This window comes from Cavia porcellus, unplaced genomic scaffold (assembly GCF_034190915.1).
Source record: "Cavia porcellus strain 051 isolate PalLab524CR breed Dunkin Hartley unplaced genomic scaffold, mCavPor4.1 scaffold_42, whole genome shotgun sequence".
Taxonomy (NCBI): Eukaryota; Metazoa; Chordata; class Mammalia; order Rodentia; family Caviidae; genus Cavia; species Cavia porcellus.
Window position 1 is genome coordinate 6,459,077 of NW_026947525.1, and position 26,489 is coordinate 6,485,565.

Genomic DNA, 26,489 nt, shown 5'->3' on the forward strand with positions numbered 1-26,489 from the left:
CAAAGAAAAATTATGTACATGTATCAGTTATTTGCCATTTTTCTTTTGCATGTATGGAATCTGCATGCATGAGATTTTATGCCTCTCTCATTGCAGACCCATTCACGGGCATTATTCCCATGTCTTGTCAAGGGCCAGTTTATTTGCACAACATGCAGAGCACTTTTCTCAGCCTTGTTTCTCCAGACCTGTGCATTTTCAATCATTTCTTCAAAGGAAGCTAAACAATTTAGTTTGAGCAAACTTCAATTGTGTTGCTATGCTTCTGTGTGACTTCCTTGCTGCCAGACTTGAAAAAGGCAGTGAGTTGGACCTGCTGGAGGGTTATCCCCAGAGGTACATGCTTTGCACAGCTGAGTCAGGCAGGGCTGCTCATTAGTTGACTGGCCACCCTGACATCCAAATGTCCTTGCCCCAAGCTAGTCTTGGTTTTGGGAAGCGCTGGATTTCAGTAGAGACTCCCTGTGCACTGGCTGGCCCTTGGAAAGCCTTGTGCTGCCATGCGATTGTCACCCCTAGACCTTCACCTCCTGTGGCCCCGGGACCAGGGCAGAGTTCTTTACAGCAGCCAGGCACAGCATCCTAAAGTTAGCTCTCCTGTGCACCCTCCTCATTGAGGCTAGGGAGGGTCCCAGTTCCTTCCTGTTTCAAACAGTACTGTGAATCAAACTCTTGAACAGAAATCTCAAAAAGTTGTGCAAGTTTCTCTCTGGGAGATACCTCTGTTCTTAGTTCTGCAAACTCCAGGGACACCTGTGTATAGCTGTGATGGGAGCTCTGGGTCAAGGTTCAGCTGTGCACCCCATAATCTCCCCAAAGCTGTTCAGCCCCTGCCTTAAAACCTGCCATCGAATGGGGACACAGCACATCTCAGGGATCTGTCCCCTGCATGCATCAGCTTTGGGAGGCTCAGCATTTTCTGTACTTTTTGGCCATGTGTGGTGATTGCCTTTGAGTTACAAGAATTTGTCACTTCTCTCACAAAGTGGGCTCTTGAGACATCTTTCACACCTTTAATAACAATCATCTATCTGACTATTGGTTGTACAGAAAGATTTCCTGCTGTGGTCTCTACATTAGTACTGTTTCTGTTTTTCAAATGCAATGTATCAGAACTTTCAGTCTCCCTTCTGTCATTGAAATCATGGGAAAGCTTTTCCAACAAGAAAAGGTAAGTATATACACAATGGTCTCTACATTTTACCTGTAGACTTTGTCTGTCTGGCGTTTTCTCTTATATCAAAAAGCAATAACAGCCAGTCTCCTCCAGTAATGTTTAGCCAACCAGAATCTGATTCACTGATATGAAATATTCAGAGTAGCAAATCACATCGAGAGAAATGTTAGAAGCACATGGGAACTAGCAAGAGAGAACAGGGTTATGGATGGGTCCAAAACTGAGCATAAAGCTGAAACTCCACAGATGTGAATATTGTACAAATTGGCAATGCGCTTATGAGCTACTGAGTTGAACATGTTGAAACTAATGAAATATTAACTGTTAATTTAAATTAACTTAGGATGTAATGTTTAAAAGATTACAGACATGAGAGTAGAAATGAAAACTGAAAGAAATACAAGGGGTACAAGAGAGGGAAGGGAAAGGCAAGTACTTTGCAGGACTTGGCCCTAAGTAGAGTTCAGAACATCTAACATGGAGCCAGCAATAGCCCCAGCTCTGAAATTCATGAAGATCTGGTACTGAACTGGGCATAGCTTTCACATTGATCCCAGAGCTGGTGAGGTCACTGGGGGTGGAGCTGGCACAAGCTCAGCAAATAGGACTTGAGCTCAGTCAGGTACCAGCCCTGCCTCAGAGGAGGGAGAAAAATCACCAAGTGTCTTTGCTCCTTGCAGCCCCCAAAGCCTCCCAGGGCTCCTCAGAGACAACTCTGTGCACAAATCCACCCCAGGAAAGTTTCCAGTTCTGCCTCACCCCACTCACTTGTGCATGCCTCAGTGTTGCAGAAGGCCCCAGATGTCATGTGATGTGACTTTAAGGTCCACATATAAATAACTGTCACCAATCTCCTGCTGGTTCCCTCTTGTGTTCTTTCTTGCATTCTGGATTTTTGCTTTTATTTTATCATTCTGGATCTCTAGCTCTATGACGTCACTGCAGTCTCTCCAGCTTCCCTGATGAGAGACTGAATACTCTTGAGTGACAAAAAGGAAAACAGGCAGCGGAGACACCAGGCATTTGTCCTGAGTCCTGCTTGTAAGCAAGGGACAGAGCCTGAGAGCAGATTCTGCAACTGTGATGTTTCCACTGATTCTGTAGCTCAGTTCAGTAAGCTGTTATGGTAGCAGCCCCAGCAAAGTCTTCTGGATTCTTGATACACAGCACCTTTGTAGTTTGTTTGTTTTTTCAGCTGATATTTGATATTTACATTTCAGTTCTCAATTATTGGGAACAAAGTTGATGTGACTATCTTGTAAAATTCTCTGTAGTAAGTAGAGAGGATTGAATGCCCAGAATCCTAAGCTAGTCAGATGTGTTACTCTTAAATTAACTACCAAAATTATTTGTGAGGTGAATGTACCACTAGCAAGGCAGAAGGACTTTCCTTCCTACACTTCCTCACCAACACCAGCGTGTTACGACCTAAAAGATAAAGTCTGCTGTTCATTGTTCTTCAAAAGATAATCACTGATATCTACTTGTGGGATGAACATTCACTCAGCTGATTACTGATAATAATAAGAGACATGTGGAGACTGGAAGTGTCCATCTGACTTACAAGGACATGTTGAAGTGAAAAAGGGGGAGGGGAGCAGGACACATACACCAGCACCTCTCCTCACCAGGACAGGGGATCTTCATGGGTGCATCATCAGTAGCCCATCAGCAGTAGCCAGGGAAACAGTCTTGAAAATAAAGAAAGATGGCCTGTATTAGTCAGGGTTCTCCTGAGAGACAGAGCCCATAGCTTCCAGTAGACATAGACACAGAGAAAAGTAGATAGAGATTTAGATGATATAGATAGATATAGACATAGATGATATAGATGATATTGGTGATGTACATATAGATATAGGTATAGATACAGATATAAACTGAGGCAGGAGGATCATAGCAAGTCTGAGGCCAGCCTCGACTACACAGTAAGTTGAAAGGCAGTCTGAACCCTGTCCCAGAGAAAAGAAAAAAAAATGATTCCTGGGACGGCCTTTCCCGACCCCTTCCTCATGTTATAATTAAGTGTAAAATCTCGGCCTGTCAGCCTGACAGTCTTGGCTTGACCTTGCCTGCTGCTCTCCTGCAGTGTGTCAGTAGACTTAATTTTTCTGAGTGTTTTGACCATGGGTGAATTCTTTGCACCACCTGCGGCTTCTTGCCTCCTATGCCTCACTCAGAACTTTGTGGCCTCAAAGGGAAGGACTTTGTTTTTAAAGGTGACCAATACTCACCTGCGTGCAGGGGCAATATTTTCCCCTCCATTCTTCCACTCATGGGCACTAAAGTGGTCCCTGTCGTGGCTGTGAAACTTGAAATCAATGTTGTTATCACACTTGTGTGTGCAGAATGCCTCCCACATTTTTTTTTTTTGTTGTTGTTGTTGTTGTTGTCTTCTGGTTTTGCTGTGTGCTTTGTTTAGACTCTGTGGGCAAGTTCATTAACCACTTCCTTGATGGTTTCTCGGCTCCATGCCTTAGAAACCCTGTTTCCACGCTGAAAGGATGGAATGAAAATTACCCGCAAGTGTTTTTTAGGTGTCTTTCACGATTCACAACTGCATTCTTGGAATCTTTCAGAGTTTTTCAAGTCCCAAGGGCTTGTCACTGCTCTGGAGGCTACACAGCAGCCAGCTTCTCCAGGCAGTTTCCTGAGTCCCTTTCCGAGCTCGGTCCACTTTCTTGCAGCTGTCCCTAGAGATGGTCACAGAAACTCCTGGGAAACTTGTCTAAATCCTCTTCTGCAGCTGGGTTGCACCATGCAGGCCTGTGTTGGTCAGGGGCTCTGACACAGACACCTCTGGATGGCATCCAAGGCTCTCCACCGTTCAGGGATGAGAAATGCAAAGCAATCTGGACAGAGAGACACGCTGGAAGCCCAGGCCCCTGCAGTGTTCCCTAGACAGCAGGAGGAGGGGCTAGGTCCTCAGGTTCAAGCCGGTTGCCTATGCCACCTGATGGGCGCCTCGGTGCTGTCCTGGAAGATTGCCAGATTGGCTGGACAGGGAGCTGCAGAATTTGGAGGTCATAATTGAGGTTTAGTAGCAGGTTACAGTTCCTGAGAATTTCAGCAACCATATCGTTATGCAATCGTATAGTTGGTGCTGGTCAGCACTCTTAACATTGTCACCATTATTTGAAGTTCGTGGGGACACATTCAGTTACCTGTGGCTTCTGTGAGGCCAGATCTCAGATTCCTAGAGAAGCGGTCTTGGGATGGGAGCTGGTGTCCGCGCAAAAAGTGCACTGACCTGGCACCACGCAGGATATGAAAAATCCCAGGAAACTGAAAGTCTGACCGCAGGCCACACAAGGATCGCCTTCCTTTGACTCCTTGTTCTTGACTCCCACAAATCACTTTAGAAAATACTTCTGGCAGTTTCTAAAATACGAGCTGCATTTAGGCTGAGTCTGATCTAATGTGCCTCTATAAAATTTTTTAGCGCTACTGGAGATTGAACCCAAGGCTTGGCACTGGGGTCCACACCAGCCCTGTTTTAATTTTCAGAGTTCCAACAGGATCTCCCTGAGCCACTGTCTCCCCAGGCTGGGCTCGCACTTGCGGTCCTTCAGCCTCAGCCTCCCAAAATTCTCAGATCACAGTGTATTCCACAGGAAATGGCTTAGGCCATTTACTAAAAGTTTATAAAATTCATTTCAGAATTTATATATTTGCAATGGTGGGAACAGAACTGAGGGCGTCACACGTGTGAGGGAAGCGCTCTAGGTCTGAAATACATCCCCAGCTCTAGATCTAATTGTTGGTCTCATCCTTTCTTTTAACTCTGTGTGGCTTCTTCACATTTGGGCTCTTTTCTTTCTTAATATAGATATTCCTATGGCTCTGTTCCATTATCTATCGGTGCACAGAGGTTCAAAAATGTGTTATTTTCACTTTTCCTGTGTATCAAATGGCCTCGAGTATGGCAGGAATCATTTAAGTTTCCTCTCTACTGGTAGCATGTCGATTTTGTTATGGTCTGAAGCCTTTTAAAATTTTTTCTTCTTCCTTTAGTTCTTTGTCTATCTCCCAGTCACTCCATCTGTCTGTCTCTTTTTATCTCTCTGTTTCTGTCTCTCTATCTCTGTCTTGCTGTCTCTGAATTTAGAGGTCAGACCATATGCCCCTCATTTAGGAATTTGTCTCTGAGCGCTGAATGTCACAGTTGTTGCCCCCAGAGTTAGGTAATGTTATGATTAAACAGGATGTGTCCACAAAGTCTCATGTATTGGGGGATTTATCCCCAGTGCAGCACAGGGCAGAGGTGGGCCTAGAGAGCTGATAGAATTGTGAGAGTGCTCATCTCCAGCATGGGCTGATCCACAGAGGTCACAGCAGGATGGGCTGTTGGGAAGGGAACCTGGCTGGAAGGAGGAAGTCACTGGGCTGTGGGTGTGAAGTGCATCTCTGCTTGGACTTTTTCCCTTTCTGTCTTCCTCCATGCTGCACTGGGTGAGTAGTTTTCCCCCTACTACAGCCTTGTCGAAAGATGTTTCTACCTTGGAGCAAGATGGTCATGGGCTGAAATATGTGAAACCTTTTCTCCTTTAGTTGTGTGTGTCAGGTATTTTGACAGAGCAAGAGAAAAGTGACCAATTCATGCAACTTCAAAGAACCGTAGATGTTTATTTCTTCAGGATGTTAGTGCTCCAGTCATCATTCTCCTGAAAATTCCCAGTGTACTGATCCTACAATAGCTCTAGGATGTCCTACAGGAAACATTAGCTGCTTTGTTTAGCTCACTTTTCCACAGTCAAACCACAGGTTTGAAATCATCACATTAAACGAACACAGAGATTGACTGAAGTGAAGTGCAAGTGCTGATGATGTAGTAGTAGATCAGTTTAGAGGCAAAAGGTGAAGGGTGAGCCCTGTGGAGGCAAGTGATGCTGCTGTGAAACTAGATAGACTTCCTTGCTCACTGAGTAACTGTGAAGTGAATTTAAAGTTACGAACCCATTTATAACATGATTTCACAGTGAACATTCGCTCTCTGTTTCATGTCGGTAGGTGTTTATATTCCCCTTTTAGATTTCCAGTAAGCATTTTCATGTAAAGCAAGTGGCTTCCACTAGTCTTGAACTCAAGATTACATTAAAATACTTTACCTAATTATAATCAATTTGAGGCAAGTTGATGCCAGATTGGTTGGTTTTAAATTAATTCTTTGTCATGCTTTGTCCCTGGGCTCTGATATACACAGAATACTATGATCAGGTTGCAACCATTTTATTTACATGAGACATAATCATGATCAATGTATTAAGAGCTGTCTAAAAAATGACAAAAGAGGTTTGATCTCAAGAGAAATGCAAGTCAAGAATGCTCATCAAAATTATTTGTTTATGTATGTGTACACACATATAAAGGAGGAAAAATTAATTCACCTTGGGTATGATATATTTTAATTTAAAACACTTTTTAAAAATAGTAATAACATAGTATCTGGTATTGCATGCTTCCTAGGTTTTAATGTTTTCCTCTGGGGAGCAGTAAAAATAAAAGTTTTTACAACCCTAGCCACTGAAGCAATAAGCAGAACTGTTTGCATGATTTATGTAACTTTCTCATACTATGTCAGTAAGCACATTATCAGGAGACTGAAAAACTACAAAAGAACAAGATCTCTAAATCCACAAATTTCATCCATTCAGAGAAACGTCCATTCTTTGTTTTTGTTTTCCCATTCTTATATCTTTGAAGAACTGTCTCTACCTAGGCCTTCTATAGAATATAATAAAATTTATATTAAATGTCCTCACTATTCTCATTGTTTGCTTTTTAAATAATAGTTTGATATATCTGCATATATAAAGAAGGTGTGAAAATGCTGAAAAAATATGTGAGAAAACACTTTCAGTATTTTTTCAGTATGATACAAGTTTGCAGAGAGTGACTCAGGATAGATATTACACCTTCTCTGAATGAAGCTTGGTATGTTTAGCTATAAATGTGCAGAAGGACATGAGGGAACTCCTTCCAGTTTTGGGTGACAAATGCAAATGTTCCCAGGGTCTTAGGAGAAAGCCTAAACAAATGGACATTTCTGCATCCATAAGTACTGTAGTCAGTGACAATGAGTGTCTCAAAAATGCATGCATCCCTACTTCTCTAACAAGAATGACTAGTTTGAAACATTTGTAGGAAAATGAATATATCTGGAAAACATAACGCTGAGTGAAGTAAAACAGACACAACAGCTTTAATACTGTACGGTACTATGATTTGTGTCTGGATGTCCCCCTAGTGCCTCATGCAGTCATGAAGGTTGGGCTTTTCAGAGGTGGCTGAATCTAGAGTTTGTGATTGCTTCATAGTTCAGTGCTAGAATTCAAGGTGTGAGTGATACATAACCATGGAGCCTGCATAAAATGTAAGGAACAGCAAAGACTTATCTGTATCCCTTCTGCCGCTATGAGTTCACTCCACTGTAAAGACACCCTGTCTTGAAACAAGCCATTATGGAATGAAAGCTTTACAAATCATGAGCTAAATAAGTCTTTTTCCCCTAAACACTGGGTATTGGGTATTTTGTTTCAGCAGTGAGAAGAGTAACTAAGACATATGGTATACCTCATTTGAGTGAGGCAAATTGTAAACAACACAAATGAGAAAAGATGACTAGAAAGGGACAAGAGGACAGATTTCTTCCAATAAGGAAATTATACAAGGGAACAAGGAATAGACTAAGATGGAGGGGAAGGGAAAATGAGAGGAATGTTTCACCTTGTACAGGACTATAATTAATCTATGTGAACAGTATAAGGCATAACATGTACTAAGACAAATAGTATCAACAGATACAAAAAAGGTGATTGGAGAACTAGACAAGATGGGGAGAGGTGAAGGGAAGGAAAGGAAAGGATATTAAAAAAAAAAAAACCAAGCTATATGATATGTATATGAAACCATTCTCTAGGATTGTAAACTGTGTATTTTATATGCAAATATGTAAAATAAAATAAAATAAAATTTAAATAGATGAATACATATGGAAAAGATTTAAAACTCTAGCATGTTAAAAGCTAGAAAAAGAACCATACAGAAAAATGAAAAAAATATATTGGCTTGGAAGTGGAAAGAATAATAAAGTAGAAAAAAATAATGTAGTGAAGGGATACACAGGTCAAGATCTTAATCTACAAATGTAAAAATGTGCAACATTATTGGAATTAGTTATCTGTGTATTTGACTGCTACATTCAGAGAATAAGGTAATGATCAGATAAATGCACATACTTTCTATTTGGTGAAGGCAAAAACTAATCAATAAGAGTATATAAACATAATTACAGAGAAATAACAAAATAAATGTCCAAAGTACTAGTTTTGAAGGGCTGAGTTCCGGGGAGAATGGGAAGCAGGAGTGGAGATGGAGCGAGCCATCAGCTGAGGAGTCACAGATTGAAATGAAGGGATCAGTGAAGGCCTCCGGAGAAGGTGAAATACAGGAAGGAGCAGCCTGGGATTGTGCGAGAGCAGTGGACACCTCAAGCGAGTGAGTGTCACAAACAGAATAATCAGATGGATGCCACCAGACACGAGTGAGCCCAGATAGTTGGGGAACAGATAGGACATCAGGTGGTGAGAAACAGACTGACCCAAGCAGAGAAGAGAAAAGGATGAAGTAAGATAAAATCAAAATCCCACATTGCTAGGACTTTGGAGGCATTTTGAGGACTTTGCTTTTTGTTCTGAGTGAGTCACCAAAGAGATTTGGGTGATGTGATCTGATTGACATTTGAACAGTATCTCTGTGGATATTGGTTAGGGACACAGGAGGGCACGGACATGATCAGAGAGGGAAAACGTTGCTTTGAAGAGGTGATTTACTGAAATATGTGACTTGTAATTCTGGAGATAGAGTGGAAATTGGCAGGATAATGGCCCTCAGATCCAATCTGGCTTTGGACAAATTGTGGTCTGACCAGTGAGCTAGGAACACTTTGATTCATTGGTTGAAGAAGGGGAGGAGGAAGTGCTCCAGGAACTGAACACAGCTAACCCAAATAACTCTGTTGGACTGGGTCCCAGCAGTCCCCACACAGCAGCCTGCCTCATGCTAAATCCTGGCAAGCAGCAGCAGGGGTGGCCAGGGGCCCGAGTCCAGCCTGCAGAAGTGGCCTTGCTCTTGCTGTATATCATCTTTTCTTGGCCCTCTCATGAATGTCTCCTCGAAGTCAAGAGTTCCAGAGCATGAGGCTGAAACTGGACAGTGTGAACTGAGGAGGGAGAGCTCCATGTGGTTCTCCCTCTGTTCTCCAGCTTTGAGCAGCACTGCTGCTATGAACAGGTGACCTCCTCAGAGAGCTTCATGTCACCTAAGGCTGCTGGGTCATTCTCCACAGTGGTTACCATCTGGGAGACTGAAGGACAGAACTGGCATGCTGTTACCTGCCTGATGACCTGCAACCCTCTAATGACCCTCACCCAGCCACAACCTTGGCCATAACTCTACATCCATGTCCCTCATAAACCCAGGCTCAAGGAAGCACAGAGGCACAGAAATATTGGCATGTGACCCAATGGAGTAAACCTCAGAACAAAGTGTCCAGAGAGAGGGGTGGAGGCTGGGAGCCTAGTGTTGGCAAACAGTGTAGCAGGGGTCAGTATGAGGGAGCTAGGTGTCTGCTGCCATTCCTGCTGAGCTGGAAGGGAGCCACCTTCCTCCCCTGGGTGCCCCAGCAATGCCATTAGGGGGCAGTAGGTAACAAATCACCTGGTCACCTTTGGTCCCTGCTATCACGGGTGGCAGTGACACAGACTTTTGCCCTCATATTTTGTGTGGACTTAGCCTTGACTGAGACCATAGCTGTAATTGTTTATGCCCCCTTGGAGTTTCCAGAGGCTCAGCAGCCTTCCAAACAGAGAGCAGTACTTAGGGAAGCTTCCAACAGGACTGGGGAGGGGCCAGAATTCAGTGCATTGAAGCTTTAGGGTCCAAACTCATGCTGGGCAGAGGGGGTGCCTTGAAGAGCCAGGGCTGGTTTCTGCTGTTGCCCTGAATCAAGTTCAGATCTATCATAGCAGTTTCAGGGGTGCCTGTAACTGCAAAAATCAAGTGCAAGGCTGGGCCCAGAGCCAGGCATGATGGAGATGCACTTGTCCTGTGGTGCCCAGCACAGGCTCTGTGGAAGGAGGATCCTGAACTTGCACTATTGCCATGGTAGAGCCTCAGTTCTGCACAACATGAAAGCTATTATTTGTGTTTCTTATCTCTAGGGCTCCAGTTCATGGCCAGGTTTGGTTGCTGGGCTTTGCAAGGTGAATATTTGGTGTGTGAGTTGAGCCCCCACCACTGCCCCCAGTGGCCCCTGTGAGGAGCTGAAACTCTCTAGAACCACTGCCCTCCTGACCTGTGCATTAAAGTGTCTGCTACCTGGAGCTTGCATGCAGTGTCAGGCCAGATGCTGGGAGATGAGGGTGCAGAGATGTCTTGGGGTTGAAAGGATGCACATCCATGCTGGTTCTCAAGATCTTAGCAGGATGTGTGTAGAGGGGAGTGGTCTGCACAGGGGTATTGCCCTAGTCTTTTCCCCTCTCTCAGGTGCTCCTAGATTCCCTGTGGTCAGCTGGGGAAGAATGGCCTGCAGAGTGCGATAGGGAGCCTGGCTACTTAAGGTCAGTCAGCTCCAGGGCATGGGTAATGGCAGCAGACACATCCTCCACTCTGAGTCTTTTTAGGAAACTCTGCCTGTGCTAAAGCCAAGAACAGAATTCCACTGTGACTTGGCCTTTCAAGGTCTGGGTTTGCTGTTTAGGAGTAACCCAGGCTGCTTTTAGGCTCTCTTAACATCAACTGAGGGAGGTACTCATGGTTTCTTAATCACTGTGAGCTGGACATCCGTGTGCCTCCTCCTGCTGCTGCTGGCTAGATCATACCTCCCCTTGAAATAGAAAGAGGAAAAGAATAGGCATCCTGTGAGTCAAAAAGCCTCCTCAGATGGGTCACCATGTGCAGGATGCTGGGGGGAGAACTAGAAGCCAGTCTTTTGCCATGAGTCTGTGTCATTCACAGACTGCAGGGAAGGAGAACAAGAAGCCAACAAGAAGCTAAGCCATCCCTGTGAGTCGGTGTCATGTGTGGGCCACTGCAGAGAGAACTAGACACCAGTACCTTCCGGTGTGCAGGCTGGGAGACAAAAAGAGCCAAGTTCCCTCTCCCCCAGCAACTGGCTGATCCAGAGAAACACAGGCCATGATGATGGCTAGTGAGGTAAAATACAGCTTAATGCTGTAGCGTCTAGTGTTTCACTGACTTTGCAGGTCTAAAGCTGGTGGTCTGTTCATCTATTCAGAGGATATGGAGGAATCTCCTTCTGAAGGTGGTAGCTATTGCTAATTCCTATTATCTTGTTTTGAAACCCTGTATCATGTTCATTGTTTTGTATGGTTGCATCTTGTTCTGTTTTGTCCTGTTTGATTTCTTCATACCCAATGTCAAGGGAAGTTATTTCAAAGACAAGAAATTATATTATGATAGACATTTTGATTTTACTGTTATCTTGTTTTCAAGTCCTTTATTGGGTTCATTGTGTTGTTTTTATTAGTTCTACTCTGTTTTATTTTGTTTGATTTTTACTATGTCTGAAGTTATGGGCTGCTATTTTGAAGGCAAGATGAATCATGGTAACTATTGCTGATTTCCGATTATCTTGTTTTGGAGTCCAGTGTTGCTTACACTGTTTTGTTTTGATGGCTTTATATAAGGTTCTATTTTGCTTGATTTTATTCTCTTTAAAATAAAAATTACAAAAATATCCCACCTCAGATGCTTCTTCATTTATGTGCCTTGAAACTCTAGTCTGTTTGCTGCTGTGCCATAAGTATGCAAGGTGTACATATGTTATCCTTCCTTGTACCTCAAGTGTGGGGCCCTGTGAAAGTTTAGGTGCAGGTGAAGGAGAAGGAGAAGGCAGGAAATGAGTGCACTGAAAAATCCTTTGGCAAGTGGGTCCTCCAAGCAAGGCTCCTTCCTCTCTAGTCCAAATGCTTCTCACAGACTCTGGGAATGTTTTCACATAAAAAAATAAAAGCACCCACCACCATCAGCCACCACAGAGTTATAACACCTATTATTTGAAGGACCTGATATGGGAGCCACAATGTTTCACATTCAAAATGTCTGAATGGGCTGTGAAAAACCTTTCTGAATCCCGCCCATGCAACATCAATGCACCACACAGCTGCATCAAGGGATGCAGAGACACTGTGGACTGACAGGAAGGTGTCCACGCTGACACCACTGGGGAGATGAGTTTCTGTGGGCCTAGAATGGACTGGGGACCTCAAACACATACAGTATATTCCAGCATGTTGGCTGCAGACTGCATGAAGTATTGGCAGCTACAGGAAGCCAAGGAGGAAACAGTTATTCCAGCCACAGGTGGCCTAATTCGTCCTGCAAAGTGAATGTAGTTTATTGTTCAAGGCAGATGGCATTCGTGGAGTGTCATGTTTCAGGAGCAACAGTGAAAGGCCCAGTAGAGAAAGTGTTCTTCCACAGATCCTGGCACTTTGGGGCACTCCAGACAGAGGCCTTATGGATGCCACAGGGCTGGGCAAGTCTTTAGCGTGACATCTCATCACACACTGGGGGATGCAGTCTGGGAATAAGCACTTCAAGTTTGTGCAGAGTGAGCAAAGCTTTAGCTGGAAGGCAAATGTCCTCAGACATCAGGGAACACACTCCAGGGAGAAGCCTTCTGTGTGCAAGGGGCTGCTGAAACTGTCCAACAGTACAAGCTCATCTTCCACAGGAGGACAAACCCAGCTGAGAGGCCCTGTGTCTTGGATGTGGAAAAAGATTCACCTGGAAGTCAAACCTGGTTAAATGCAGAGATGCTCAGAGAAGCCTTCTGTGTGCAAGAAGTCTCAGCAAAGCTGTGTAATTCAAGCTACATAGTACATGAGAGAATACACACACACACACACACACACACACACACACACACACACACACCCAAGAGGGTGAACTTATGGGGGCTAGAAATGTGTGCCAAAGTCTGGCAGAATGTCATCGTACAATGAGCACTTGAAAACATACTTTGTTAAGAAAACTTTTTTTCTCCAAAAATGGGGATGTGACTTCAAATTGAAGCACACAGCACAGGACACACTGCAGGTTGTGGCTTTGCTTTGTTAGGAGCATACCTGACTCTGTGTGCCCTGCACATGGGTGTATAACTGTAGTGAGTGATCAATTGTGTCAACTTGAGACACTCAGAAGCTTAACTACATAAGCTTAGCAACTCTACTCCCTAAGGTGTAGAAGACCCACCCTAGGGTGACTCACTAACTGAAGGTATAGAAGGGAAGGAGGAAGGATGGATGTAGTTCCGTTCTTTGGAGGAGCTCCAGTCTTCACCTTTGGCTTGGATGTCATCTCCTGACTTCCAGCACAGACTTTTTGGTTTCTGCCTTGGATCCTTCAGCCTTTCTGTGTAGACTCTCGAACCTTCTGTAGCAGACCTGTCAGCCTCCAGGTGCAGACTTGCACAGAACACTGCAGTGAACTCCAGACCTTGATTGAAAATTGAAAATTGTACTAATATGTGGGAATCAACATGGTCATGACCCAAAGGGTCAGATTCCATCCAGTCTCACCTAGTGTCTTTCAATGAGTACAATGTGTATGAGATAAAGACAATATTGTCAAAGACAAAGATAGAAAAGACTGTGGTGACTCTTCAGAGTACCAATTGTCAGGATTTTGTGGCTCTGGGCTTCTGTGGAGAGCAGGAAAGATAAGATGGTAGATATGGAACAGAATATGCAAAGCTGTAATACTGCTGGAAGAAATTCAGGCTTAACCTGATATTGGGAACTTGACCTAGTCTCCAGCCTCCTAAAACGAGTTATGGAGAAGGCTTAAATTTAAAAAAAGTGGCATGGTGTTTGAGGAGGCCAGGAAGGTCGGGACTCTCTCAGGAGTAAAGATGGAGATTATTGTATTTTCAAAGATTTGAGGGTACAGGAAGTGGAGGGCACATAAGAAGCAAAAGCCTGTGAAAATGACCAAGGTCTTGAGAAACAAAAGCAGTAAACCTTGCCAGGTAAGAAAATGTTCTATCTCTAAGGTTGGCAGCTTTATTGCTCTGGTATAGGGGAGTCAGCAGCCCATGTCCTCTGGCTGCCTCAGCTCTGGTGTCATCTTGACTTCAGAACAGTGCAACTAGGAGCTTTTCCAATACAGCTGGAGCTCATTCATGGTTAGTGACTTCACCCTTACACAGCCTGGTCTCCCACAGCCTGGCAGCAAGGAACAAATGAAAGGGTGAGAGACACTTTCAGGAAATACAAGCATTACATGTCTATCCTACATGTGCTTCTTAGTTCTCCGTGTTACTATTTATATCACTTTTATTTCTGTATACTCTGGCTAAATTTAATTTTGAATACTTGCTAAATGATGTGGACAGAAGACAGAATTTGGGGAGCTCTCATTGATGGTTCTTTGTCCTGCACATGTTTTTTTTTTTTAAACAAAAAAAGATAAAATAATGATAAAGCATTTCAAAATAGTCGATGAACAATGGTTAACATTGTTCATATTATAGGATAAGGCATGAAAAATGGTCAGTGAAAGCACACCCTAACCCTAACCCTAACCCTAATCCTAACCCTAACCCTAACCCTAACCCTAACCCTAACCCTACCCTAACCCTAACCCTAAGAATGTACAAATTGATGATGTGCTTACAGGCTACTGAACTGAACATGTTGAAATTAATGAAATCTTAACTGTTAATTAAATTAATCTTACAATTTAGTGCTTAGAAAAATTATGCACTGAAGAGTACAAATTAAAACTGAAAGAAATACAAGGGATACAAGGGGAGAGCAAAGGAAAGGCAGGGGCTTTGCAGGACTTTGTCCTAAGTAGAGTTCGGGATGCTTGCCATGGAGCTAGCAGCAGCCCCAGCTTTGGAATTCATGGAGACAGGTACCGAGCTGAGCATAGTTTTTACATTGATCCCAGAGATGGTGAGGTCACTGTAAGTGGTGCTAGCACAAGTTTTGCAAGTAGGTCTTGAGCTCAGTCAGGTACCAGTCCTGTCCCAGCAGAAGGAGAAAAGATCACCACATGTCCTTGCTCCTTGCAGGCCCCAGAACTTTCCAGTACCTGTCACAGAGGGTCTGTGCACAAATCCCCCCAGCGAAGCTTCCCACTCTGTCTCAACCAACTTACTTCTGCATGACTCAGGGTTGCAGAAGGCCACAAATATGGGAGGCTTTCTCTGTGTAAAGTGCCCTGTGCCCTCCTCAGAGCCTCACAGAAGCAGGCCAAACTCTCTTGACTGAAGGTCTCAGATTCAGTGAGCTCAGGTTTTTCCATCACACCAAGTTAGCGTGGGCTGGGTTTCCCATCTTGTTCAGCAGCACCTGCCAGGAGCCAAGAAGGGAGGCTCTAGACTTGGGAGCACAGGTGTAAGCAGCAGTACATGTCTGATCTCCCTTCCCAACTGCCCTCCCAGGGCATCCCCTGCCCTAACCATAATCAGTCCTCATCTGCTGACAGAGGTTCCTGGACAGTGCTGTGACCACATGTCCTCCACTGTTCAGGAAGCTTGAAATGCATCTCCCTTTCCCACCCATGTGGTGTGTGGCCTCTGTGCAAAAGAGGGTGCTGTCTGCAGTGTTACTCTACCCATGGGTGCTCTAGAGGTTGCTGCTCTATAACTATCTAAGAAGAGAGTGGACAGAGGGAGTGTGTCCTGCCTGCCTTTCCTCCACCTTCAGTTCATGTAACAGTCCATAAACCCATTTTGTGTGCCTTCCTAGGACTCCCCTTCCCCAACTATGTGGTCACATGTACAGAGGCCAGGAACATAGTCTAAAATATTGGTAGTACTTGGTCCAGGTTGATTGTGCTGGCCTGGACAACATGGAAGCACAAGAGAGCAGTGGTTGCATCTGCTCTGGTCATTGCATCATGGTCAGTGCCTGATATGCTGATGATTTAAGGCACCTCCAGCTCCCTCCATGTGGACCTGGTTCTGCTGGTATCCCCCAGAGAGTCCTGCTCTGCATACCATGAAAGCCCATGAAATGACTCTCCAGTGTCCTTCACAGTGAAGAGAAATCCTTCACCAAAATGATGGATCCTTGGCAGGAGGAAGAGTTTCTGCCTGGGGAAGGAAAAATCACAATGAAGCTAGGGTCCCAGTTCTGAGAAGACATAGGTTTAGACCTAACTCCCCATTCTGACTTCCTATGCAAACCTAGACAAGACATTATGGCTCTCAGGACCTTCCCAGTGTGTCTTCCTGCACCATGGTGGTCATCCTGGCATTTACTTCTTAGGGAAATCATCTGAGGTGTGAGATGACATTTGTAATGCCTGTGGGCTGGTGTCACATGTACATAGTGTACAGAATTAGAGGTGAAATCCAGGGAAGGGTAGGATAGAGGTGAATACAGTGCACACAGGCCTGGCTCCTGCTGTGTGGTGGTGGAAAGGACACTCACCTCCTGGACCTTCACTGGTGGTATCATGAGAGGGCAGAAGTTCGTCAGTTCAGCCATCCTGATGTTCCCTAAGCATCACAATTTCTTGTATGTACTGGTGCTGTGGCCTCAAGTCAGGATGTTACACAGCTTAAGCAAGCACTATGGATGGAGATAAGCCTCAAATCTGCTGGCACTGTGCCTACATTCACACCTGTGTTAGTCACCACACCTGTGGCCTGGGCCCCTGCTCAACCTCTGACATCTATAACCACCTTACTATGGCCACATCCTGAGTAGCTCATAGCCTGATTATCCATCACACATAGTGACTTTTTTGTTCTGGTTTGTATTAGTCAGGCTGAAATTAAGCCCAGGACTTCATGCATGGTACACAAGTCCTGCCCTATCCTGAGTTCTCTGCCCAATTCCTGATTTGTTCTTAATAACAGAATATGGCAGATGTAATGGGATGTGACTTTTAATGTTCACACATAAAATGACTGTGACCAACCTCCTGCTCTCTCCCTCCTCTCTTCTTCCTTCCTTCCTTCATCTGTTTTGTGCTGTCTTCCTCTCTAAATCCCTGACTGTCTCTGCATCTACCCAGAGGAGAGGCTGACACTTTGGATGGAAAAAGGGTAACACACAGAGGAGACATCAGACCTCCGTCCTAATTGAGTCCCCACCTGTTATGAAGGGACAGAGCCTGAAAGCAGATTCTGCCCCAGCGATGCTCCTGCTGAGCCTGCAGCCTGCTCAGGAGAAACTGTGGTGGATCCCCCAGCAGGACCTCCTGAATTCCTGATCCACGGAACCTGAGAGAACCGGAGTTTACCTGTGGTGCCTAAGTTTGCAGCCACGCATCCATCAGTGGTCACTGATGCACTATAGCAGATGTGAAGCTCCGCCCTTCTCTCCTCCCTAAGGGAGGAGAGAACCTCCCCTCTCTTATTCTCCCTAGGCCCTGTGTCCTCGCTTCTCACCTCTTTCTTGACTAAAAACAATTTTGACTTTGAATCTCCAGATTGTTGGTCCCCTGTCTTCTGCCACATGGACTCAGCTCTGTGCGGGAGTAGGTCCGACCTGTCTCAGCTTCAGGCACCAGTGCCAGCTCAGCGAGGCTATTCAGATGCCCCCATGCAGTGACCTCAGCCTCTGTGTCCCCTTGCTTTATTGGGATATAGTGTTGGATCTTCTCTTCCACTACATTCTGCAGTGTTTTGTCTCTCTCCTGCAGCCTTCCAGCTTCTGGGTGGCAAGGGACATATTGTCCTTTTCTGTTCAGGTCCCAGCCCAGTTCAGCCAGGAATAAGGTGAGAATTTAGGGCATGTAGACTGACTAAATCAGATCACTTTTCCTCCAAGCAACCCAGTGGGTGCCTATGGCATCACTGTGTGTTCATAGCTGTGTGACTGTGTGCATGTGAGTTTGTGTGTATTCATATGTGTGTGTGTGGAAATGTGTGTGTATCCCTCGGGATACTGCTTGAAATCAATCCCACCTTTTAAGGATGAGGTCCCAGGAGCTTCGGGGTTGCTTTTCTAATGCCTTTAGGAGTGGGCTAGGTCCTGTACTAGGGAGTCTTTTTCCTTTGGACTTCTCCCCTGTCCTCTTCACACTGTCTATACCCTGTGCCTTAGGACTGGCATTGCCCCTCTCTGGGAATTGGTTCCCAAATGTGCATCAAGAGTGGAATAACACACATCATCCTTTACTGTGGACTTTCTATCATACTGGGAGGTGAGGCACTAGAGGCTTACATGGGGTTCTCTCCACCTCAGCGCTGTCCCCATCCACACCTGCCTCTAATTTGATGCCATCCCACCTAAAGCCATCATCTTCTGGTTACCTCACACCACCATTGTCACCTGCAGTCCTTTGGTAGAGCAGTGCCTGGACTTAGAACTCATCACTCGGTATCACTGCTACCTTGATCCAAGCCTGTGCCACTTTATAGGCCAACATGGTTCAAAGACCATGGCAAGTCTTTATACTATCCATCAAATTCAGTGGGTTCACCTCAGTTCATACTGGGGGCCCCAAGTCTGCAGCTATTTCTTTGTGGGAAACCCAGTGGCTTCTTCATCAGTGACCTAACTTTTCCTGCTGCCCAGCCACCCATTGCAAGCAAGTGCAGTCAGGACTTGGGGAATAACTTCAGCCTAGAGTATTTATAGCATGGAGCAGCCAGTCAGCTGGCCTGTATGAAGGCTGCAGGGGTTTACAACATGGAACAGAAGATCTGTGATTGAAGACCCCACCCCAGCTCCTGAGAAGTAATGGAGAGCTCTTGGGTCCCCACCGCCTTCCCAGGCATGCGCATAAGCCTAGTGGAGGGGGTCTGGGCTGTTTTTTTCTCCCTACAACCTGATGCCACTGCTGTTTCCCAGTGCTCATTTCTCCCACTTGGTTGCCTCCATCGCCATTATGTTTCCTTTATTATGTACACAAAGCCTAATTATTTTTTATTTAAAGAGAAAAACAAAACAAAACAAAGCAAGACAGTAAAAGGCTGCAAGTAATACAGAATTTCAAGAGAAAAAATATACAGTAAGAATTCACTAGTAAATAGATTACATATTGTCATCTCAGAAACAGTTGTCCATGTTACAAAATTAAAGCATACAAAGTAGAAATTAATACAGTAAGCTATTAGCTATTCATAGTATCGCAGACAATAATATAAAGCAACCCAGATTAACACCATTCCAATTAATGAGTGAAAACATTATATGGATTCAAATCAGGGTGACTGGGGATCATGATTACCATGTACTTTTATGTATTCGTATCATTACTTAAACTAGGGAGACTATTCGGTATTTATACGTGTGAGTTTGATTTATTTCACTTATGAGTATAGTCTCAAGCTACATCCGTTTATTTATAAATTTTTCAGTGAGATCATTCTTTATAGCTGAGTAGTACTCCGTTGTATAAAAATACCACAACTTTTTTATCCATTCCTCAGTTGATGGACACTTAGGTTGTTTCCAAGATCTGGCTATTACAAATTGTGCTGCTATAAATATGGGTGCACATATATCACTGTAGTATGATGCTTTCAACTCTTCTGGGAATATGCCTAGAAGTGGAATAGCTGGGTAAAATGGGACTTCCAGTTGCATCTTACTGAGAAATCTGCAGACTGACCTACACTGTGGTTGTACTAGTCTACACTCTCACCAACAGTGCAGGAGAGTTCCTTTTTCCCCACAGCCTCTCCAGCATTTGTTGTTGGTGGTTTTCTTGATCTTGGCCATTCTTTCAGAAGTGAGATAAAATTTCAGTGTGATTTTAGTTTGCATTTCTCTAATGACTAATGATGATAAACATTTTTTCATGTATTTACTAGCCATTTGTATTTCTTCATCTGAAAATTGTTTACTCATCTCAGGTGCCCATTTTTGGATGCAGTCTTTGAATTTTGGGGGTATGGTTTTTTTAATTCTTTATATGTTTTAGACAGAAGTCCTTTGTCTGAGTTCACTAAGATTTTTTCCCAGTTTGTGGATTTTCTTTTCACTATGTTAGAGATTTCTTTTGATGTACAGAAACTTTTTAATAAGAAATGATCCCAGTTATTGACTCTAGGAAGTATTTCCCATGCAGTTTGAGTCTTGTTCATGAATTCTCTACCTACCCTTATGTCTTCAAAGTTTTTACCCAATTTGTCTTCCAATAAAGTTAGTGTTTCTGTTTTAATATTAATTTTGGATCCATTTAGATTTTATTTTGGTATATGGTGATAGGCATGGGTCTAGTTTTAGTTTTCGGCATATGGAGAGTCAGTTTTTCCAACATCATTTATGAAAGAGACTGTCGTTGTTCCAGTGAACATGTTTGGCCCCTTTATCAAAGATAAGGTGGTTGAGTGTGTTTGTAGTTGTGGTTGTATCTTCTAATCTATTCCACTGATCTTTGGCTCTGTTTTGATTCCAGTACCATGTTGATTTTACTACAGATGCTTTGCAGTACAACTTCAAGTCAGGGATTGTGATGCCTCCTGCCTTGCCTTTGCTGCTTAGAACTGTCTTTGCTATTCTAGGTCTCTTATCACTCCAGATAAATGTTAGGAGTGATTTCTCAAGATCTATGAGATATGTTGATGGTATTTTTATCGGGACTGCATTGAATCTGTATAACAGTTTTGGGAGAATGGCCATTTTCACAATATTTATTCTTCCTATCCATGAGCAAGGGATGTCTTTCCATGTTCTGAGATCATCTTCAATTTCTTTTTTCAGTGTGTAATAATTTTCTTTGTATAGTTCTTTCACTTCTTTTGTGAGAATAATTCTTAAATATTTCATTTTTTTGGTTGCTAGTGTGAAGGGTGTGATTCTCTTATTTCTCTCTCTGTGATTTTGTTATTAGTGTATAGGAATGCAATTGGTTTTGTATCCAGCCACATTGCTGAATTTATTTATTATATCTAGGAGTCTTCAATGGAGTTTTGGGCATCTTCTATGTAGCATATCATATCATCTGCAAATAGTGATAATTTAACTTCTTCTTTTCCTAAGTTTATGGCTTTTCTTTCTCTCTCTTGTCTAATTGCTCTGGCTAGTATTTCCAGTACCATATTAAATAGGAGTAGTGACAGGTGATATCCTTGTCTTGTGCCTGATTTTAAAGGGAAGGCCTTCAATTTTTGGCAATTTAATAGGATACTGGCTGTTGGTTTGTCATAGATGGCCTTTATTATGTTTAGGTAAAGCCCATCTATTCCAATGTTCTGCAATGTTCTTATCATAAAAGAATGTTGTACCTTGTCAAAAGTTTTTTCTGCATCTATAGAGATAATCATGTGATTCTCACTTTTGTCTCTACTGATATGGTGGATTACATTTATTGATTTACGTATGTTGAACCATCCCTGCATACCTAGGATGAATCCCACTTGGTCGTGGTGTATAATCTTTTTGAAGATTTGCTGCATCCTATTTGCCAATATTTTATTGAGGACTTTGCATCTGTGTTCATTAGGGAGATTGGTCTGTAGGTCTCTTTTTCAGTTGGGTCTCTCAGGTTTTGGTACTAGAGTAATATTTGTTTCCAGGAATGACTTGGGAAGGATTGCTTCCTTTTCAATTTCATTGAAGAGTTTGAGGAGTGTCGGCATTAGGTCTTCTTTGTATTTCTTGTAGAATTTTGCAGTGAATCTGTCTGGGCCTCGGTTCTTCTTTGTAGGTAAGGACTTAATTATGTTTTCCATTTCATTAATAGAAATTGGGTTATTCAGCAGTTTTACATCTTCTTGATCTAGCTTTGGTACTTCATATGTTTCTAGGAATCTATTTCTTCTGTGTTATCAAACCTTTGAGAGTAGAGGGTTTTGAAATAGGTGTTGATGATCTTCTGTATTTCTACTGGGTCTGTAGTGATTTCACCTTTTTCATTCCTTATTGCATGAATTTGAGCTTTATTTCCCTTTTTAAAATAAAGCTGGCTAGGGGCTTATGAATTTTATTTATTCTTTTAAAGAACCAACTCTTTGATTCATTGATTTTTTGGATTGTTTTCTTAGTCAAGCAGCTTCTCTGTGCTGGGCTCCACCTGTGCTGATTCTTATTGGTGGTGGAGCCACCACACACTATTATGTGGCTGAACCCACCAACTGCAACTTGTTCACTCATTCATCACCCCTCTGCTGGTGGCCATTTGTTCTGTTTCCCAGCTGACCCTTGAAATTGAGCTGCCACAGGCTTTCAGATACATAGGCTAGAGTAGAGATAGACTTTTATTTCAAAGAAAAAGTATTTAGATGTGAAATTTTCTGATTATATTTCTTGTGTATGGTTAACTTAGAAACTGTTAAGGTACCCTTGGAAGCATTTCTTAAAATTAAAGTTATATGGTTGTTTTATTTATTTATTTTTTTAACCAGGGATTGAACTCACAATCTCATGTTTGTCAGGCTGGCCCTTACACTGCTGAGCCTGTTTTCTTTCTTTCTTTCTTTCTTTCTTTCTTTCTTTTGCTTTGTTTTGTTGTGTGTGTTATGCTTTACTATGTTATGCTATGTTACACTATGTTTTGTGTTGATGAGAATTTTGATTCTCTTTCAGTGTATTTTCAGTGTTTTCTGATTTCATTTTATAAAAATCACCTGATAAACTATGGAAATATCACATAATCATGGGGAATTTTGTCTTGGAGAAAATTTTAAAAGGCAAGGAGAGGCAGATTTCATAGTAAATGTTTGCAATGCAAGATATTAAAAGGCTGAGACAGAAGGATTGCTGTGAGTTAAGGTCAGCTGGGCTACAATGTAAGTCCAATGCCAGCCTGAACTTCATAGCAAAACCCTGTCTCAAAAGTCAATCAAAATAAAAAAAAAATTTAAAAGAAATTTTAAAAACAGAGACAAAAATTGTCTATAAATTGATAAATCATTCTTTGTGAATTTTTCTTGCATGTGTACTTAGTCACTACACCTAGCTTAAGGTTTACCTTATGGTTACTTAATATTACCTTAAGGTTACCAAGTAGAAATTGATCTACTGCCAGGTAGTTGAATTGCTTCAGTTTCTTTAACCTTTTAACTGAGATGAATGTAGATATGCTTCTGAATATACCCTCTGAGGATTTGGAGAGCTTAGTATGAAGATAATTTAATGGTTCTTTTGGTTTTTGTACTAAATTTATATATGGAAGTAGGATTTGAGCAAGGAATTGCTCTTTTTTTAAAAACACTTTCTTGTTTTAGTTTAATGTAACTCAAGTACATTTTAATAGGGATCACATAAAAGATGCCATTTTTAGGTCTATAAAAGGCTAAAAAATACACAGGAGAATAATGACAGAAGAACAGTGGTTAATGAACTGTGCACAGTGATTTCTTGGATGTCTTAATGATCCATAGTTTCATACATGTGTAAAATTTGTTAATTTTAATTTTTTTTTTTTTTTTACAAATTTTAAAGCATGGTCTCACAAAGATTCTGAGCTCCCTAGGCCAGGCTTAAACCTTTCCTCATTCATTATCCTGCCCCCTTCCAGAGTGCTAGGATTGGAGGTGTACATTATCCTGAGTTGGTAACTGGCCATAATTGTGTGTGTTCATAGAATGAAATATTTGGCTTTGCTCTTTAGACATTTTGCAGAAAGAATCAATCTAGTTGAGCTGTCTACTACCTTCCTGACCTGCAGGTTCTTTCATGGTGAGCAGAACTGAAAATCCCATTGACACTGTTGGTAGATTCTCTGCTTTCTAACTGTGGTCAGCATGTGCTTCAGAGGATCAGTGCAAATGCTTTCTGCTCTGGGACTGAGGCTTGCTGTCCTTGAAGCACATTCTTTTTCTCTCTGATGCCACACTCTGGGAGCCACAAGCAGAGAGAGGCAGAGCTGGTTTGTGCAGATGGAAACACCTTGAAATTTTCAATCAGCAGCAGCATCAAGCAGGGAGCAGAGCTGCTGAACCCTGATATTTGGGTAATGGAATCCTGTGGTGGGTTTTGCCCTGGGTTTACTGGGTTGGCTCCCTAAATCTAGCTTGTGGCTGGGATGTTTCTTCCTGTAGTACAGTTCCAAAGGGAAATTATGTAACATTTATTTGGAGTTGTTTTTTTTTTTTTTTTTTTTGCAGTTGTGAAACCTGCGTGTATAAGTCTTTCACACCTCTGCCATAGCAGACCCACCTGCAGGCATTATTTCATGTCTTGTAAATAGTCAGTTTATTTACACAACAGGCAGAGCACTGTTCTCAGCTTAATTTTTTCCAAAACTTGTGCATTTTCAAATATTTCTTCCAGGGAAACTAAAAGATTTAGTTTGAGCAAAGCTTCAAGTGTGTTGCTGTGCTTCTGTGTGATGTTCTTGCTGCCAGACCTGAAGAAGGAAGTGAGGTGGACCCGCTGGAGGTTCATCTCCAGAGGGACACTTTGCTCAGCTGTGTCAGACAGGGCTGCCCCTCACCTGACTGGCCACCCCGGAATCCAAATGCCATAGCCCAGTGATGTCCTAGTGTTGCGAAGCGCTGAATTGCAGTGGAGACTTCCAGGGCACTGGCTGGCCCTCGGAAAACCTTGTGGTGCCATGAGTTTTTCATAACTAGATATGCACCTGTATGACCCTGGGGCCAGGGCAGAGTTCCCTCTAGCAGCCATGCACAGCATCCTCCAGATAGCTCTCCTGTGAATGCTCTAATTGGAGGCTAGGGAGGGTCCTAGTTCCTTCCTGCTTCAAAAAGTACTTTGAAAATCAAACTCTTGAAAAGAATTCTTGAAAATGTGTGCAGCGTTCTATGTGGGAAAAAACTCAAAAGAGTTTTTTTTCCTATGAATTCAAGGTATGGCTCTGTATATAGCTGTGACGGGAGTTGCAGGATAGGACTCTGCTCTGCCACCCATGTTCTCTCCAGTGCTGTTCATCACCTGCCTTAAAATGTGTCATTAGATGGGGACAGAGCATGTATCATGATGTGTGCCTGTGTGAATCAGCTTTGGGAGGCTGAGTATTTTCTGCACCTGTTGGCCACACATGGTGATTTCCTTTAGAATGATAAGACTTGTCACTTCTCTCACATTATGGACTCAAGAGACCTCTTTTATTCCTGTAATTCAAACCCCAGGGAAATGCAGCACTCACATCGCCAATGCCAACACTAGACGACGAAGCAATCACAGATGCTATGTTTAGCTGCCTCTGTCCTTCCTGAGGCTTTGAGGGGACACCCAGATACAAACCATAACACCTTCTAAAGTAAATCCACTAAAGATGCCCATGCTCTGGACTAGGGGATAATAACTTGCCTTAGTCAAAGTTTTTATTTTATTTATTCTATGTTATTATTTTGTTTTTGAGACAAGTTCTCACTGTGTAGTTCAAGCTGCCCTTTAATTCACTGTGTAAACTTGGTTGGCCTAGAACTCACAGCAATCCTTCTAAGTGCCAGGATTACAGGCATGTACCACCACAACCAGCTTTTGTTTGTTTAGTTGTATTTATCGATTTGAGACTAAATCAAGACTACTCAATTTAGTTATGCTTGTATAATTCAGTATACAAAAACACTAATAAGTGTGATGAAATTCAAGACCAACCTAAACAACTTAGCAATTTAGCAAGATCCTGTCTGGAAATAATTATGAAAAAAAGACCAAGGCTTTGGGTTCAATCCCCAGCACTACAAAAATGAATAAATCTATAAATAAAACTTCTTATAAATAAATCTATAAATAAACCAAACTCCTTATAAATAAATCTATAAATAAACAAAAGCTACGGTGGGTAACTCAGATAAGTGTTTTTTAAAAGCAATTTTATTTCATTATAATTGACATAGAAAGAACTTACAGGTTTGAAGTGCAAAATTAGATGAATCTTGACCTGGGCCAGTAATATACCTTACCAGCAATGTGTCTGCCTGACAAGCACAAGGTCCTGAATTTGGTTCCTGGTGCCAAAAACAAAACAAAACAAAATAAAACCTAAAAAACAACCAAACAAAACCCCTGAGAATCTTGACCTACATGAGCCCCTTGAAAACTCTTACCCCTGTGGTGATACGTAGATCAAACTTTACAATCTCCTGATGGCTCCTTACAATTTCTTCCTTCCATCCTAAGCAATGCATCTGCTGGTGACAGGTCTGTAACCACACAGGATGCAGGATGTTTTTGTTTGATTTTGTTATTGTTTTTGTTTTGGGGAATTGGTAGGGTTTATTCAATCCTCATAACCATGTTAGGTTTCCCCATGTGCTGCTCCTTGTCTGTGGCTGAGCCATCCCATCCCATTGTGTGGATGAACCACAGATCCTCATGTGTCTGTCAGCTGAGGTCCTGTGTGTTGTTTCCAGTTTTGATCTTAAAAATAGGGTTTCTGCCATCATTGTTCTGTTTCTATGGAT